This window comes from Cajanus cajan, chromosome 1 (assembly GCF_000230855.2).
Source record: "Cajanus cajan strain Asha chromosome 1, NIPB_CcT2T_4, whole genome shotgun sequence".
Classification (NCBI taxonomy): Eukaryota; Viridiplantae; Streptophyta; class Magnoliopsida; order Fabales; family Fabaceae; genus Cajanus; species Cajanus cajan.
Genome location: NC_138517.1, coordinates 33,751,260 through 33,769,289, shown reverse-complemented (window position 1 = coordinate 33,769,289; position 18,030 = coordinate 33,751,260).

Genomic DNA, 18,030 nt, shown 5'->3' with positions numbered 1-18,030 from the left:
AAACACAAACACAACATAATTAAATTTCATACATACATCATACACAAATCTCATCCATATAAAATATATATATATATAAAGCATAAGGATAACTAAAAATACATACATCATAATTAAATTTCATACATTTATCCTCATCTCCACATCCAAGACAACATTCCTCTTGGTCACACCACCCAAAATACATTCATTCATCATAAATAACCAACAATCATATAATTTAATCATTCATAATTATAAATATAAGAATTTGCACAGATGCATGCACTTAATTCTACATGCATATGGTACCAAATCTCTTCATCATCATTAATGCAGAATAGCCTAATAAGAGTTATGAAACGAGACCACATCATTAATAGTGTAGGGACTATCTATCAATAGTGATCTCCTCAATTACCCTCAACCAAAAGATGTTTATAAGGGTCTTATCAAAGTGTTAGAATTAGTCATGGTAGCCTTTCATCCCCATTAGAGGTTTTCTTATTACCATAACACCCCTAGAACATAGGTAAATGACCTATGATATTCCACTTACATAGTCCCGCACTATCCTGCAAAGAAAATATGAATGGATGAGCTCAATAATCACATTTTAATTATATAATATGCAATAATCAACTTCCTTTTTTGTTATTTCACAACACTAGACTTAACTTTCATGTCTCATTACATTACTCATAATAACTCAATACATCATGCATCTATATCATTCCTCATATAATAATACTCATAAATACTTAACATTCATACTCACAAGGATACATTAATACCATCTAATATATGAAACGTCTAAAATATAAAACTTATTAACCTTAATTTTACTTATTTATATTTTGTTTTGGATTAAAACACAAGTAAGTAAAAGAAAGCTATTAAACTCACATCCACTTATCTTAAAATATTTGTTAAAAATATATACAGAAATCCAAACTACTCAAATTTTACATTATTATTTTTAATATTCACCTACATCTCATTTTATTATTATAAGAGTACATACCTTACTAGTAACGTTTTATATTTGCGTCATAACCAAAAGAAATATTTACAATAATGTACATTGCTATAATCTATCTATTACCTATACCATATATACTATATTTACATATCGGGCTGATATAAGTTTACTATAGGGTTGACATGATTGGCTGGAGGAAGATAAAAAGTAACTACTAGCTGGCCATCTATAACTACGGGATGTTGCTGCGTTGGTGAAAAATAAAAAGATGACAATCCTATTCCTTGAAATGTCACCGCGTTGGCAGCTGCGTCCATAGCCCAACTAGTGCCTGGAAAGACTGCAGTGATAACGGTAGAAAAAGGGCCAGGAAGAATTGGCAGATCCATCTATTATTATATATTAAATTTTTCACAAACAAGAAATAGGGAGTGAGAACAATTATTAAATAAATATAATTAATTAAATAAAGAACAAGATTATATATAATAACATAAAAATTAAATATTAAAATTTGAATCATTTAATAGTGACTAGTCAGGATAAATGAGCATTATTGTAGTATCAACCAAATGTCAACAGAATGTTTTATCATGAAAGATTACTCATTTAAATCCCCAAGGTCAAACCTCCAGCTATAAATAAATTCAAATTTTATCTTCTATGGCCATAGAGCAATATTTATTTTTAAAACGAGTCAAAGACATTTTAACAAAATTATATTATAATTAAATGTTAATTATTATAGAATAATTAAACAATATAAAATATGAACATATTAATAATTATTATGAATAACAATAATCATAGAATAAGCAAATAAATGAGGTTAGAGACACCTCACTAGATAAAAATAACAAAAATAAATAGACATAAAAGTATATCAAATTAAAGAGATAAAGTTCTCCTCCCCCTTACCTTGAAATGCACACTTATTGGAATTTTATTCTGCTGCGGTCTCCACTATTTTCTCTCGTTCTCTCTTCTCTCTTTTGTTACCAAGAGATAAAAGTATAGATGAATGAGGCAGTGAAATTGAAGCCTATTTATAGATGAATAAAACTCACTAAGTTCATGAATTACGGATAGCATTCTTATCCCGTAATAATTTTATGTACTTGAATGCTTATCCCTGCTCACAATAAATTCTACACGTAGCTGCTTACGTATTTTTACTACCTGAATGCTTAGTTAGCTTTTTGCCACGTATTATGTATCTGCTTGCAACACACACACATATATATATATTATCCGTTATTGCCACGATATATAGATATCCGTTGTTGCTACTGTATATTTCCTGTTTTCTAATTCTAACAGGACCCAGTGCCTGTAGTACTTAAACATATTTAGTTAAACCACTGAACCATTTTATTTTGTATGTCTATAATATCACGCAAATTTATAATAAGCTATTTTTCGTAGATAATATTTATAATATAATTAGATAACATACATACACACACATATATATATATAAAATTTAATAAAACGCTAGTATTTAATTATACTAAAATTTAAGAATTTGATTTAAAAATAATAAAATTATAAATATTAAGTGATTCTATTTTATTAGTAAAATCATGACAATTATATAATTAGGAATAAATATTTTAAAATTTTGTTTCACTAAACATGTTATAATAAAATTTGTGGATATATAGTGAAAATATTATACTTATTCTCTTATATATATATATATATATATATATATATATATATATATATTATCATAACTAAAATTTTCAATATACTTAATAAAAATGTTGAGAATATTATTATCTAAAAACATTAGGCTGTTACAATATACACATCACCATTACTATAAATTCTCATCATTAATTTATTCATCATATTTTATAACATTTATCATTATCATACATCATCATCATCAAACACCATCACACATTATAACATTATACGTTATCATTACTCATGTCAAATACAGTCACTTAAAGAATAACACAACTCACAAATTATCTCTTTTTATCTTGAGGTTTTATGACATTGTGATTCAAACACGATACCTACCTATGATATCAAGTTGATATTAATTTTATAAAAAAGCTAGGCTACTTATATTAATTTTACAAGAAAGCTAAGCTAATTATCTACAACTAAGTTGACCTCAAGAGTTGATTTTACCATCTATAATTTTTACAAAATACAAAATTGTTGCAATTTTACCTAATTTTGATAGCTTAACATTCACTCGTTAATTTAATCATAATTTGAGTTCCAAATCTCAATTTTGAGTAATTACAACGTCATTGAAAAGTTAACATCCAAGGATGTAACTCTTATAATACCATAAAACCTAATTTGGTCATCTAAGGGTTGTATGGCAAATAAGTTGCAAGTGTAAGTTTTTACACACAAAACATAAGGTTCATCTTGTAACTCACATAACTTGACTATTTCTGAATATTTTTACTAAGGCATGTTTACTTAACATCAATTAACACCAAATCATCCAATTCCCACAAAAATCCCAATTCATACAAATCTAGCCAATTATCATATACCCCTAACCCTAAGATATTCAACATTTTATAAAGTTTAATTAATACATGAATCACACAATCTCAATTAATTTCATCAAATACATTCAATTACAAATCCTAAATAGACTTAAGGAATTTACCTTTATCCCTCATATATACCCATGGATGCGACAATCTCACTCTTTCTTTACCTTGAACAACGATTCCATAACACAAGTGTGTTCTTCATAGCCTCAGTCACTACTCTACAAAATCTCTGGTGATTTCCTCTAGGTTATCTTCTTTGTTGTTACTCATCATTTGCATCGTCTCCCCTAATGTTTTCCCAATTGTTATCTCACCCTCCTGAAATGGTATTTTCTAAATAGTTCCTGAGATGAGAATCGACTTCTAAGGTAACAAGCATTCCGAAATGATAAGCGACTTGACATATAAAGAGTGCTTCCAAACAGATTTCATGATAGCCAAGTAGACTCACCCAACATAACAATTAATAAATCATCATTATCATTTTTATCATTATTATTATATTTAAATTATAAATTATCATGCTTTCCTTTTAATTAATTAATTTTAAAAATCTAGAGGTATTAATTTTAAAAATCTAGAAGTAACACCGGTAACGATAGGCGAGTTAACAAATAAAGAGCATCTCTAGAATGATTTTAGTAATAGTTAAGTAAACCTGAGGCCTAATGTGACAATTATTAAATCTAAGCTGATATTATTTTATTATATTTTACTTATTATCTTTTACAAAATACCATACAACGATAGATAATCTATAATGTGAGATATTCACGTAAAAGTACATTTAAAAAAAAATAATTAAGCAGGTTCGTGACCCAGCACGATGTTCATTAATTTTATACTTGATAATTTAAATTAGATACCTTATTTTAATTTTCGATTAATAATGTTTGTAACCTAGAGTTGAAATCTCAAATCTCCTATGAATTATCAAACGCAACGATAGAGGCGACCTAAGATATTCCTATAAAAGTATACTCTAGACTAGTTATTTGTGATATTCAAGCCGGTACTGAGTCCGAACATGAAAAGTACTAAACCTATATATAATCCTTATTATTTTTAATTTAATTATATATTGATTTTATAATTTTTTTATTAATTTTTTTAATACTGTCCGTGATTCTAAAACAATGACTAATAAAAAGATGGAATAATATTTATATTTAATACTTATTAATAAAATATTACTAGTATCTTAACATGTGCAATGTACAACCTTGTTTATTATATGTAATTAAAATTATATATATATATATATATATATATATATATATCAACAAATACTATATTTAATTAAATATATAAATATTTTAAATATATAAATTATATCTTAAATTTATAATAAATAATTTGTATTATAACAAGAAATACTGATAAATTATTTTAAAATATTAATATTTAATTCATAATAATTGTTATAAATAAAAATTAAATTAAAAAAGAAGTTAAATTTTTTTTCTTCTAAAAACTCGTTGAAGAAAAGTCACAAAAAACACTATAATGCCACATTGTGTTTAATATATAAAGGTTATTTTAATATGTTTTTGGTTACAAAATTTAATAAGGAGTAAATAAAGCTAATTTTGTATTTTACTAAATCTATTTTATGATAATTAAATTTAGACTAACTTTAACTTAACTCAAACAAATAATCACATATTAATAAAAAAATATATATACTAAATTGTATTTTTAGTCTCTGTATAATATTAAATTTTTAATTTTGTTTATTTTTAATTATATAATTTTAGTGCTACAATTTTATAAAAAATGCAATTGTGGTCTCCTCATTGAATGTTCATCTATTAATTGTTAAAATTATAACATTATCTATTATTAGACATTAAGTAGATGACATAAAATTAATATTTTATAATATCCAGACTAAATTTTCTTTTTAGTTCATATTTTTATCTCATAAAAATGATAAATGATATGAAAATTAATGTGATGAAAATAAGAACTAAGTGTAATTAATTTAGTCAACATATTATTAAATATTATATATTGTGTCATCTATCTATTGTCAAATTGCAAAAAACGGTACAATTTTAAAGATTAATAGATAGACATTTTAGTGAAAGCATCAAATTATAGATATTATAAATTCAGGAACTAATATTATTGAATTAAAATTTGAGAAATAAAAATTATAGATTTAATATTACATGAGATCAAAATTGTAATTTAACTTTAAATGATAAATAAGAACATAAAATAATATAGATAAGTAATTATTTAAGATCAAATTTAACACAGTATAATTTTTTGTATGTAGTCGTATTAAATCTTGGGACCAGCTATCCCATTCTTTGAGGTGTCTCCAACGTAGCGAGGAGATTATTCACTGCTATTGACGGTGAATACTCCATGGATGAATTTAAAAAAAAAAAAAAAAAAAAAAAAAAAAAAAAAAAAACTTAACTTGATTTCAGTATAAAAAGGGGGCAATATATGACAAGGCGGGGGCTTAATCGCTCTAGTTATCAGAACCGCGATATTTGGACAATGTAATCTCATACAATTGATCAAAGGAAATAAACAAATCAAACTTGGTGCGAATTATTAATCTGGATCAAGATTATATATCCGTGGAGAAACAAAAGCTACTCCAAGTATAATCATTATGAAACAAAAACCACTTCAAAATTTAAAATCGAAAGCAACTCCCCGATTCTCTAAACTGACCCTTTTCTTTATTATGTTTTATCACAATTTTAAAACAAACAGAACACCGATTATCACACTTGCCTGATGCTATAAAATGTGCACTATATTTCAAAGGCATACTCTTTTTTTTTTTTTTTACTCCATAGAAAATGATGAAAGATGTACATTTAATAGCAAAGTTCAACTGATATGAGACTTAATCTATCCAATATTTGTCTCCTAACAAAAAGGCTAAATTAGCTAACTCATGTGCCACTCATGTGCCACTCTATTATCCCTTCTCTTTTAAAAAGAAGCTCATGTGTTTGAAAAACTACAAATAAATTTGCAATCTGCAACAATACCTTCAAAATAACTACTATAAGAAAGAAGAAGAAAAAAAGGGTGGTTTTCATGCAATCAAAGAGTTGGAGACTATCTGTCTCGAAGGCTTATGAAAGCAAAACTCTTCAGCAAGATGGATGGCCCACCTATAACAAAGTTTCTACGATTTTGGGTTCATACACCATATTAAGAAAAGGAAAAGTTATGAAAAAGTAGACATAATTCGGAGAATTGTATTAATGCTCAAATCATACATTTATATTAGGTATATGCATAGAATTTATATACAAAAAAGAGGTGCAAAATAGCTATTCTAGGAAGTACTCCACTGTATCATTTTTTACTACACTATGCTGATGCAATTGTTGAAGCTAGAGGGAATAAAAGAAAATAGATGATTCTAGATGGAAAGTTTGTTGCAACACTTGCTGAGTTGTCATTCTCAATGACTCACACCTTTTGTCCTTTTTGCATCATCACTCATTTGATAATTTAACAGCCCCCCACAAGTTGGAGCATGGTAAATGTCAATCATGCCCAGCTTGGAAATGAACGGGATAAAGGATGGAAGGGGCAATGCTTTGGTAAAAAAATTAGCTAGTTGCTCTTTGGATGAGATTGGCAGCAAGTGAAGTACACCATCTTGGATTTTGTTTCGAAAAAAATGACAGTCTATCTCTAGGTGCTTAGTTCTTTCATGAAACACTAGGTTAGCAGCTATGTGCAAAGCACTTTGGTTATCACAATATAGGACATGTGCTCTTGTACAAGTAATGTGTAAATCATGCAAGAGATATAATAACCATTGCAGTTCACAAGCAGCAGTAGAAAGTTCCCTATATTCTGCCTCAAAGGAAGATCTTGAGATTGTTTGTTGCTTCTTAGCCTTCCAAGAGATCAAAGATGTACCTGAGAAGAAGCAATATCTCGAAATGGACTTTCTAGAGTCTAAGAAACCATCCCAATCTGCATCAGAAAATCCTAGCAACTAGATTTCTAATTTTCTTGGGAAGAACAAGCCTCGGCCAGGACTGCTTTTAAGATATCTAACTACCCTACAAGCAGCATTATAGTGTGTCGTAGTAGGTTTACATAGGAATTGACTAAGTTGTTGGGTAGCAAATGTGATATCGGGCCTAGTGGTATTCAAGTAAAGAAGCTTTCCAATCAATCTACTGTAGGATGCAACATCTTCATATGGTTTCCCTTCATCTTGATGCAATTTAATCGAATGATCAAGTGGTGTTTTGGAAGGCTTGGACCTAAGTAAACCAGATTCATGCAATAGATCTAAGCAATACTTTCTTTGGCAGATTGAGATTCCTGTCTTAGAGTGTGCTACTTCCAACCCAAGGAAGTACTTTAATGTTCCTAGATCCTTAATCTTGAAGTTAGAATCCAGAATTCCCTTTATTCTAGTGAATTCATTGATAGAGTTTCCTGGCAGGATCACATCATCCACATAGATGAGGAGAGCTGTGAAGCAACTACCATTCTGAAATGTAAACAAGGAATGATCTACATTGGATTGTTGATTGTCGCCACCGGCCCAAACGGGCCTCGGCGGTCGCGAAGACGGTCGAGCTCGCTTTTTATTTTAGTTTTGAAAATGTATTGGATTATTAGAACGACTTGTTCTCAAACTGAGACCTTGTCGATCCTATCCAATTTATTTATTAAAACGTCTCACCAATCCATATTAATCCCAAGCGGGACCCTCCATGGATTAGTGGTTTTCGTAAAAGGAGGGTTCGTGGAGTCGCCACCAATGTTTTACTCAAAACATTGGAAAAAGGGATAAGGCAATTGATTTTAAAAAATCAACTTTGGCCATTACAACCAGAGTTGGGTAAGGGAGTCGGTTACGCGTGGGGAAGGTGTTAGCACCCCACAGCGCCCCTTTCGGGTTCCCTATGACAGATTATTTTCTAAAATAACAATGTAAAATTACTAAATTACCCCTATTTATTATAAGCGATTATAAATTAACTATCTACATGATGACAGTTTAAATATGCACACAGAAAGCAGTAAAAGGAAGGATTTAAGAAGAAACCTCTTGAAGCGTGCTTTTATATATTGAGTAAAACTGGGAAGCTTTTTGGTGTTCCCTCGCTCTACAAGCTCGCTCGCTCCTTGCTAAAACTTTTAACTATGGAAATCCGGAGGATTTCCCTTCGACTAGGTTCGATCCTCAAGCAAAATGGCTCGGGGCTCAAGAACTTTGTCGGATCAACTCTCCGAGTGATTTCTAGGGCAGAACACTGCTCAAAAACCCCAGAATACTCAAGGAGAGGGTTGAAACTATCTCAAAAAGTGTGGAATGACGTCCAATTGACGTCATATTTATAGGGAATAGGCGCAATACGGCCTACAGAAGCAATACGGCCGTATTGAATTTTTTGAACTTCAATACGGCCGTATTGAGTTCAATACGGCCGTATTGAAATTCAGAAATTTCAATACGGCCGTATTAAGTTCAATACGGCTGTATTGAAGCTTCAATACGGCCGTATTGATTTCAGTACGGCCGTATTGAAGTTTCAGAAACTTCAATACGCCGTATTGAGTTCACGGCGGCCGTATTGAAGCTTCAATACGGCCGTATTAAGTTCAGTACGGCCGTATTGGGCTTCATTCCCTCCACTTCCTTATTTTGAGCTATTCTAAGACCTCTAGACCTACAGAGAACCCTCCTAGGGCCTTCCAGGAGTCCTTCCGGCTGATCTTCCTTCAGTCTTCGAGAGTCTTCAAGCTTTATTTCCGACCCGGACAATTTTAGGGGTCTACAGCTGCCCCCCCTTTACTTAGTCGGACGGCCTTTTGGTGTACCGGCTGACAAGTAAAGGAGTTGACCCAATTGTCCGGGTGATGTGCCAACCTTCTGACTTGTAGCGTCTTCCGGTGGAAAATTGTTGAGTAGCCTCTCCAGGTTGTTGCATACCTCGGCGCTTCTGACAACCTCGGTAGCTAAGTTTAACACCAACGTGCCTTTGACGACGCTGATGGCTGAGTATTGTCTCTCCAGACCTTGAGTATTGTCTCTCCACACCTTGAGTACTGTCTCTCCAGACCTTGAGTACTGTCTCTCCAGACCTTGAGTACCGTCTCTCCAGACCTTGTTTGAGTACCGTCTCTCCAGACCTTGTTTGAGTACCGTCTCTCCAGACCTTGTTTGAGTACCGTCTCTCCAGACCTTGTTTGAGTACCGTCTCTCCAGACTTTGTTTGAGTACCGTCTCTCCAGACTTTGTTTGAGTACCGTCTCTCCAGACTTTGTTTGAGTACCGTCTCTCCAGACCTTGTTTGAGTACCGTCTCTCCAGACCTTGTTTGAGTATCGTCTCTCCAGACTTTGTTTGAGTATCGTCTCTCCAGACTTTGTTTGAGTACCGTCTCTCCAGACTTTGTTTGAGTACCGTCTCTCCAGACTTGTGCATACCTCGGTGCTCTCAACAACTGGGTAGCTGAGTATTGCCTTTTAGGCTTTGAGATGATTTTGTCTCCACAGTCCACGATGCTGCTTCGACGGTTTTTTTCTGATTTTGTGCCACTGAGGGCTGGATAACGCAGGGATCCGTCTAGGGGATGTGCAGTCATTCACAGGTTCCTGTGCCCCAACTTGCATTGCATTGTTGGTACCCATGGGGAATTTCTGATTCCTTGGGGTGTAGACACAGATGCTCTTTCTCTCTGAGTTGAGCGATGCCTTATGTTTGGCTGACGTCCTTTTGACGTTGGTGGAGTATCCCGGTTATCCTTATTCGGGTAACTCTTTTTAACTCTTGGATTTTGTTGCCTCTGTGTAGGCTGTTATCCGCCAGGGGATTTTGTCATTGGTTGTGATTGGCCTCTTCTGTTAGGCAGATCATCTTGATATTCAATGATAGGCTGAGAGCCGGATTCCGCTTGGGGAATGATTATTGATCTTTTTATGATTTTTCCTTTTGAAGGAGTGCCTCTTATATAGGCGACTGAGGAATTGGAGTTCAGTGTTCGGCTGAGTGCCAAATTCCGCTTGGGGAATATTTATTGATGTTTTTGATTTTTTCTCCTTTTGCAGGGATGCCTCTGAGTAGGCGATTGGGGAATGAGGGATCTTATGTATCCCAGAGTATTATTTAGGAAGCCTCTGCAGGCTTAGCCTCACTCAGCGCTTTGAGTCGGAGAGCTATCTTCCACTGAGGAAGTGTTAAGTCCTTTGACTTGTATATACTGTTTGGATGATCGCACTTCCATTGGGGATTGCGTCGGTTTTGCTTTGATAGCTCTTGCTGGGGATTCGTTCCATGAGCTTGAGTTGAGGTTTTCTCTGGGGAGTATTATTTCTGCGAGCCTCTCCAGGCTCATTTATTCTTTGATGTGGAGTATTATTTTGGCGAGCCTCTCCAGGCTCAATTATTCTGAATGAGTATTGTTTCGGCAAGCCTCTCCAGGCTCAGTTATTTCTGAGAGAGTATTATTTCAGTAAGCCTCTCCAGGCTCAGTTATTCTGATGAGAGTATTATTTCAGCAAGCCTCTCCAGGCTCAATTATTCTGTACAGTTGGGGGAGTATTATTTCTGCAAGCCTCTCCAGGCTTTAGTTATTCTGAGGAAGTATTATTTCTGCAAGCCTCTCCAGGCTCAATTATTCTGAAAGAGTATTATTTCAGCAAGCCTCTCCAGGCTCAATTATTCTGAGAGTATTATTTCGGCGAGCCTCTCCAGGCTCAGTTATTCTGAAAGATGTGAAATCTTTGTCTTTTTTTGTCGACTTTTGACTTTTTCTGTATGTTTGCCTTTTTTGTCATTTTTTGGCTTTTTCTGTATTTTTGCCTTTTTTGTCATTTTTTGGCTTTTTCTGTATTTTTGCCTTTTCTGTTGTTTTTCGGCTTTTTCTGTACAGAAATGTCTCAGTTATTCTGAGAGAGTATTATTTCGGCGAGCCTCTCCAGGCTCAGTTATTTTGAGAGTATTATTTCGGCGAGCCTCTCCAGGCTCAGTTATTCTGATGAGAGTATTATTTCAGCAAGCCTCTCCAGGCTCAGTTATTCTGAGAGTATTCTTTCGGCAAGCCTGTCCAGGCTCAGTTATTCTGAGAGTATTCTTTCGGCAAGCCTCTCCAGGCTCAGTTATTCTGTATGACGTTGTTGATTTTCTGAATCTTTGCATTTTGTTTGCTGCTGTCATACACAAGCAATTTTTTCTATTTTTTCTATTTTATGCAGTTGCCTCATGATAAGGTCTTTGAATGTGCAACTAATGTGTGTGTGATGCACAAATGCAATACAATTTTTTATTTTTGTTCATTTATTTAGAAAAGTGAGTGGCTCTCCCTATCCTCTTCTTCTTGGAGGACTTTCTGTCATTGACGCGAGGGAGTATTTTTGTGAGCCTTTATGCAGGAGATTATGGATTTTATAGGAACCCCTCCAATTTTCTTTATTTGACCGATTATTAAAAGAGTTTCGTACAATTTTTGAAACATCAATTTAGAGGCATAATCACATGGTCAAGAGAGAAAAGAAACAAATGGATATTTTATTTGATATTCACAAGTGTTTTGTTTTTTTCTTACAGAAAGATATACAGAAGGAAATTTCTGAAGAATGGCTGGCCAGGGTAGGCTATATACATTGGGCTTAACAATTATATCTGTAATTGTTGCTCTTTACGTTCCCCTAATTGCTTCGGCCTGAGCCAGGAGTGTAGATGCTGCAAGACGCTTGCTTCTAGAAGATAATCACTTGAACCGCCTTTCGGTTTTCGATTCAAGCGATCGTTGCTTGCTTTGCTTTTACATCTTATTCTTTTGCCCCTAACTTTTGCCTAGGACGTATCCTAGCGGGGATAATTTTGCCGTTGTTTTGCCTAGTACCCTTGTACTGGCGGGCTTTTTATTTTGCCCTAACTTTTGCCTAGGACGCCTTTTTTGGGTTTTCATCCTAGCAGGCCTATGCAAGCAACGTCTTCAAGCATAGTACTTCTTTACCACGTCAATGTTGACTGGGTATCGAAGTTCTTCTCCGTCCATGTTTGTGAGAATCAATGCTTCTCCTGAGAAGGCTCGTTTTACCACGTATGGTCCTCCGTGATTTGGGGCACACTTTCCGATTTTGCCCTTTTTGAGTTGGTAGTAATTTCTTCATTACCAACTCTCCCTCATGGTAGACTCGAGGGTGGACTTTCTTGTCAAAAGCCTTTTTGATCTTCCTCTGATAGGCTTGACCATGGCATATGGCGTTCAGCCGTTTCTTTTTGATAGGGTTCAACTGGTCATATTGGCTTTGAACCCATTCTGCCTCGGAAAGTTTTGTTTCCATGATTACCCTTAGATAGAATATCTCGACTTCGATGGGTAGAACTGCCTCCACCCCATAAACGAGTGAGAATGGAGTAGCTCCTGTAAATGGACGTACTGAAGTCCTATAGCCATGAGGAGCGAAGGGTAACATCTCGTGTCAGTCTTTAAATGAGACAACCGTCTTTTGCACTATTTTTTGATGTTCTTATTGGTTGCCTCGACTGCCCCATTCATCTTTGGCCGATATGGGGAAGAGTTGTGGTGTTGGATCTTGAATTCTTGGCACAGTTCTTCCACCATTTTGTTGTTCAGATTAGATCCATTATCAGTGATGATTTATTTCTCCATGCTTCCACTAGATTATTCTAAAATCGTTGGGACAAGAGAGAAAAGAAGGAAAGGGTATATTTTTCAAAAGTTTGTGTTTTAGAGGGGATTATTTTTCAAAAATGGTTTTTGTAAGAATGGATGGCCAAGGTAGGCTTATGTGTTTAGGCTTGCTTGATTAAACACTTATGAAATTAAGAAAATCTTTGTTTATTGACGTTGTGATTTTGACAACTTGGATAGCTGCTCTTGAACCTTTCTTTTTGAATTCGGTTCATGGTACCATCATGGATTTCTTTTGTTTTTTGATTGTCCTTATTTTTGCCTAAAACACCCTTTTGTGGCGTTTTAGCGGACTTTTGTTTTTGTTCATTTTTGCAACCCTAACTTTTGCCTAGGTCACCCTTTTGTGGGATTCCTAGCGGGTCTTTTGCTCTTATTTTTGCGCAGACCCCTTTTTGGGTTTCCTGCCGAGCTTCTTTTATTTTGAAGGATTTATTTTTATCCATGATGGCACTTGTCAAGGCCAAGGGAAGGTGCTCCAAGTTGTCACACACACTTCCACATAAAAATGATGTGGGTTTATTATTATTAAGATGATTTTAACCTCATTCATGTTTATTCAAACAGGGTTAAAGATAATGTGGTTTAGAATTTTATTATAAGCAAGAAAAGAAGCAATGAAGAATGATTTTATTATAATCATAGCGGAAGCATGTGTCCTTATTTCATCACTGATATGGGTCCCAATATTGACCTCTTTTTTTCTCTCGGCCATGCCCCAAATTTATAGTCTCCAATTTCTCTTGACAAGCTTCTTGATCTAGCAATCTTTGCAGATCCGGAGAAATGGTTTCCTCATCACTGTCCAACTCAACCCTTTCACCTTCGGATCCCGGTCAGAGCGAACAATTACAGACATAATTATTTTATTGGTTCTGTTTAGGTTTAGAATTATTAATGTTAATGAGGAAAGAGAGAAAAGAACAAAAAAGAGAATAATGTGAAAAATGCCTCTTTATTGATATGTATTAAAACTGTACAAAAACCCTTATTTACATGAAAAGGTTCTCATGATCTCGGGTACTGATCATGAGTCCCTAAAAGAGAAATATGAAGGGGCCCTATCGTGGCTTGTTCTTCTCTCTACTCCTGCTTTGGCAGAGGATTCTTGCTCACATCGGGCGCTGTCGAATCGAAGGTGACCCACCCGGCATCAATAAGGTTTTGGACCTTGTATTTGAGAGCTAGGCATTTCTCTGTTGAATGCCCTGGTGCCCCCGAATGGTATAAACATTTGTCTTGTGGCTTGTACCAATCGGGGTAAGGTGGGTCGATCTTCCTTGGTGGAACATGAGCTAGAAGTTTGGCTTCTACTAGCTTCGGCAGGAGATCGCTATAAGTGGTCGGAAGTTTATCAAACTTCTTCACAGGGGTGAATTGCGATCTTCCCGACTTCGAAGTGGAAGTAGCCGAGGGTATGGTTATAGCATTGACTTCTCCCTCTTTCTTCTTCCCGAAGACCTTCTTAGCTTCATATGATTGGGAAGGCTTAGCCAGCTTCCCACTTTTAAGTCCTTGTTCCACTCTCTCCCCAATGGTGATGATGTCCGAGAAGAGTGTCGTTGTGTTCCCTATCATTTTATCGTAATAGGGACCAGTCAACGAGTTGATGAATAAGGACACCATCTCCTTATCTGACAGCGGGGGCTCTATCTGTGCCGCCAACTCCCTCCATCGTTGGGCGTACGCCTTGAAAGATTCATCATTTTTCTTACTCAAGGCTTGAAGATCTGACCTATCAGGTGTTAGGTCGATGTTGTATTTGTAGCGCTTGAGAAAGGCGTCGGCCAACTGCCTCCATGTACATACTTGATTTCCATCTAGCTGCATATACCAGTTGAGCGCGGTATCAGCCAAGCTCTCTTGGAAGCAGTGGATCAAGAGCTTTTCGTTTGTGGCATATGCAGCCATCTTTCGGCAGTACATGGTGAGATGACTCTTGGGGCAAGTCGATCCCACGTATCTCGGGAAATCTGGCACTTTAAATTTGGGAGGGAATTGAATATCCCTCACTAAACACATGTCGGCGGCATCTTTAATATCGAAGTCATGCCCCTCCATAGCCCTCAACCGATCCTCTAGGGCGTGGAATTGTTCTTTTGAAACCTCGGGCTCTTTGATCATAATTCCAGCCCCAAGAGGTATGGCATGTGGAGGATCTTCTTCATGCTCCTCCTCCTCTCCCTCATGATGGGACCCATGGTCACTGTGATGAGATCCATGAATGTTATGGTGACGCATGAGTTCCAACATTTGCGCCATCTGCTCTTTGAGCTGTGAAAGCTCGGTCGTGAGCTTCTTGTTTTGTTCCTCTAGCGCTTCCATTTTCTTGATTTTCTTTGCGCGTGTGAGGACAGAGAGATGACCAGCCACTTTCTAAAATGAATGTTTATTCTAATTAGCTTATTTATGATATGAATACACTCTTGATGTGAGCTTGATAATCTTTCATCTTTGAGGCGCTGCCTTTTTAAGATGAAAGTTTATCACCCTCCCTAGGCTATTATCTCTCCACAACGGAGAATCTCAATAGTCACGGGTCTCTTTCACTCACATCGAGAGGGTATTAGTGAACCTATAAATGATGATGAGGATGCATGAGGTATTATTGATAATGATGCACATGCTCCTCATTTTTATTATATTTTTACACATGGTTTTTCCTCTCATGTCATGGTTTTTTCATGCATGGGGATTATTCTTTAGACCTTATCACGAGGTTATTTATTAATGCACAAACAATGTCACATAACGAATGCACAAACAATTCACTCATCCACGAACAGTCACGAGCGAATCACGAGGTAGGGGTCTCCTGCAGAAAAGTGCATATTCAAGGAGGATCTAACTGTTCTCACTTGGTCAAAGGCCCCCAAGGTGCCCCCATTATAGGGACCCAATTCCTCTCATCGTAGGTCGATGGAAAGCTCCAACGCACCGTCGGACTCAAGTTCATGGTTATCACCTTGAGTGATGTTTTCCGACAACGGTCTACGGGCACCTATAGACCCATTCGACAACCGACCGTACTAACATCCACTCCCTATGGTTAATCACTCATGCCCCCGGGTATAGAGGGAACTGTTGTGTGCAAAGGTTTGTGTGCAGTTTTTATTTCAAACAATTGCGTAAATTTAAAAATACAACAGTTATTAAAGCCGTATAATAAATCATGTTATCATACAAGCAAGGGGTAATAGAGTAATTTTAACTATTATTTGTTAAAAATAATCTGTCACTAAATGGGACTGACTCTCGAAGCTTCCCCAGTGGAGTCGCCATCTGTCGCCACCGGCCCAAACGGGCCTCGGCGGTCGCGAAGACGGTCGAGCTCGCTTTTTATTTTAGTTTTGAAAATGTATTGGATTATTAGAACGACTTGTTCTCAAACTGAGACCTTGTCGATCCTATCCAATTTATTTATTAAAACGTCTCACCAATCCATATTAATCCCAAGCGGGACCCTCCATGGATTAGTGGTTTTCGTAAAAGGAGGGTTCGTGGAGTCGCCACCAATGTTTTACTCAAAACATTGGAAAAAGGGATAAGGCAATTGATTTTAAAAAATCAACTTTGGCCATTACAACCAGAGTTGGGTAAGGGAGTCGGTTACGCGTGGGGAAGGTGTTAGCACCCCACAGCGCCCCTTTCGGGTTCCCTATGACAGATTATTTTCTAAAATAACAACGTAAAATTACTAAATTACCCCTATTTATTATAAGCGATTATAAATTAACTATCTACATGATGACAGTTTAAATATGCACACAGAAAGCAGTAAAAGGAAGGATTTAAGAAGAAACCTCTTGAAGCGTGCTTTTATATATTGAGTAAAACTGGGAAGCTTTTTGGTGTTCCCTCGCTCTACAAGCTCGCTCGCTCCTTCCTAAAACTTTTAACTATGGAAATCCGGAGGATTTCCCTTCGACTAGGTTCGATCCTCAAGCAAAATGGCTCGGGGCTCAAGAACTTTGTCGGATCAACTCTCCGAGTGATTTCTAGGGCAGAACACTGCTCAAAAACCCCAGAATACTCAAGGAGAGGGTTGAAACTATCTCAAAAAGTGTGGAATGACGTCCAATTGACGTCATATTTATAGGGAATAGGCGCAATACGGCCTACAGAAGCAATACGGCCGTATTGAATTTTTTGAACTTCAATACGGCCGTATTGAGTTCAATACGGCCGTATTGAAATTCAGAAATTTCAATACGGCCGTATTAAGTTCAATACGGCTGTATTGAAGCTTCAATACGGCCGTATTGATTTCAGTACGGCCGTATTGAAGTTTCAGAAACTTCAATACGCCGTATTGAGTTCACGGCGGCCGTATTGAAGCTTCAATACGGCCGTATTAAGTTCAGTACGGCCGTATTGGGCTTCATTCCCTCCACTTCCTTATTTTGAGCTATTCTAAGACCTCTAGACCTACAGAGAACCCTCCTAGGGCCTTCCAGGAGTCCTTCCGGCTGATCTTCCTTCAGTCTTCGAGAGTCTTCAAGCTTTATTTCCGACCCGGACAATTTTAGGGGTCTACATTGATAGCCTTGACTTAACAGTAGTGAAGTGAGCTTTTCATACCACTTTCTACTTGCTTGTTTGAGACCGTACAATGACTTAAGCAATTTGCAAACTTGATTGGGTTTGGAGCACCTGACACCTTGTGGAACAACCATGTAGACATCCTCATGTAAATCCCCATGCAAGAAAGAATTGTTGACATCTAGTTGATGTAGATGCCAATTGTAAACAGAAGCTATGGCCAGCAAGGTCCTTACTGTGGTGATTTTGGCCATTGGTGAAAAAGTGTCAAAAAAATCTAGGCCTTCAACTTGATTGTAGCCCTTAGCCACCAACCTAGCCTT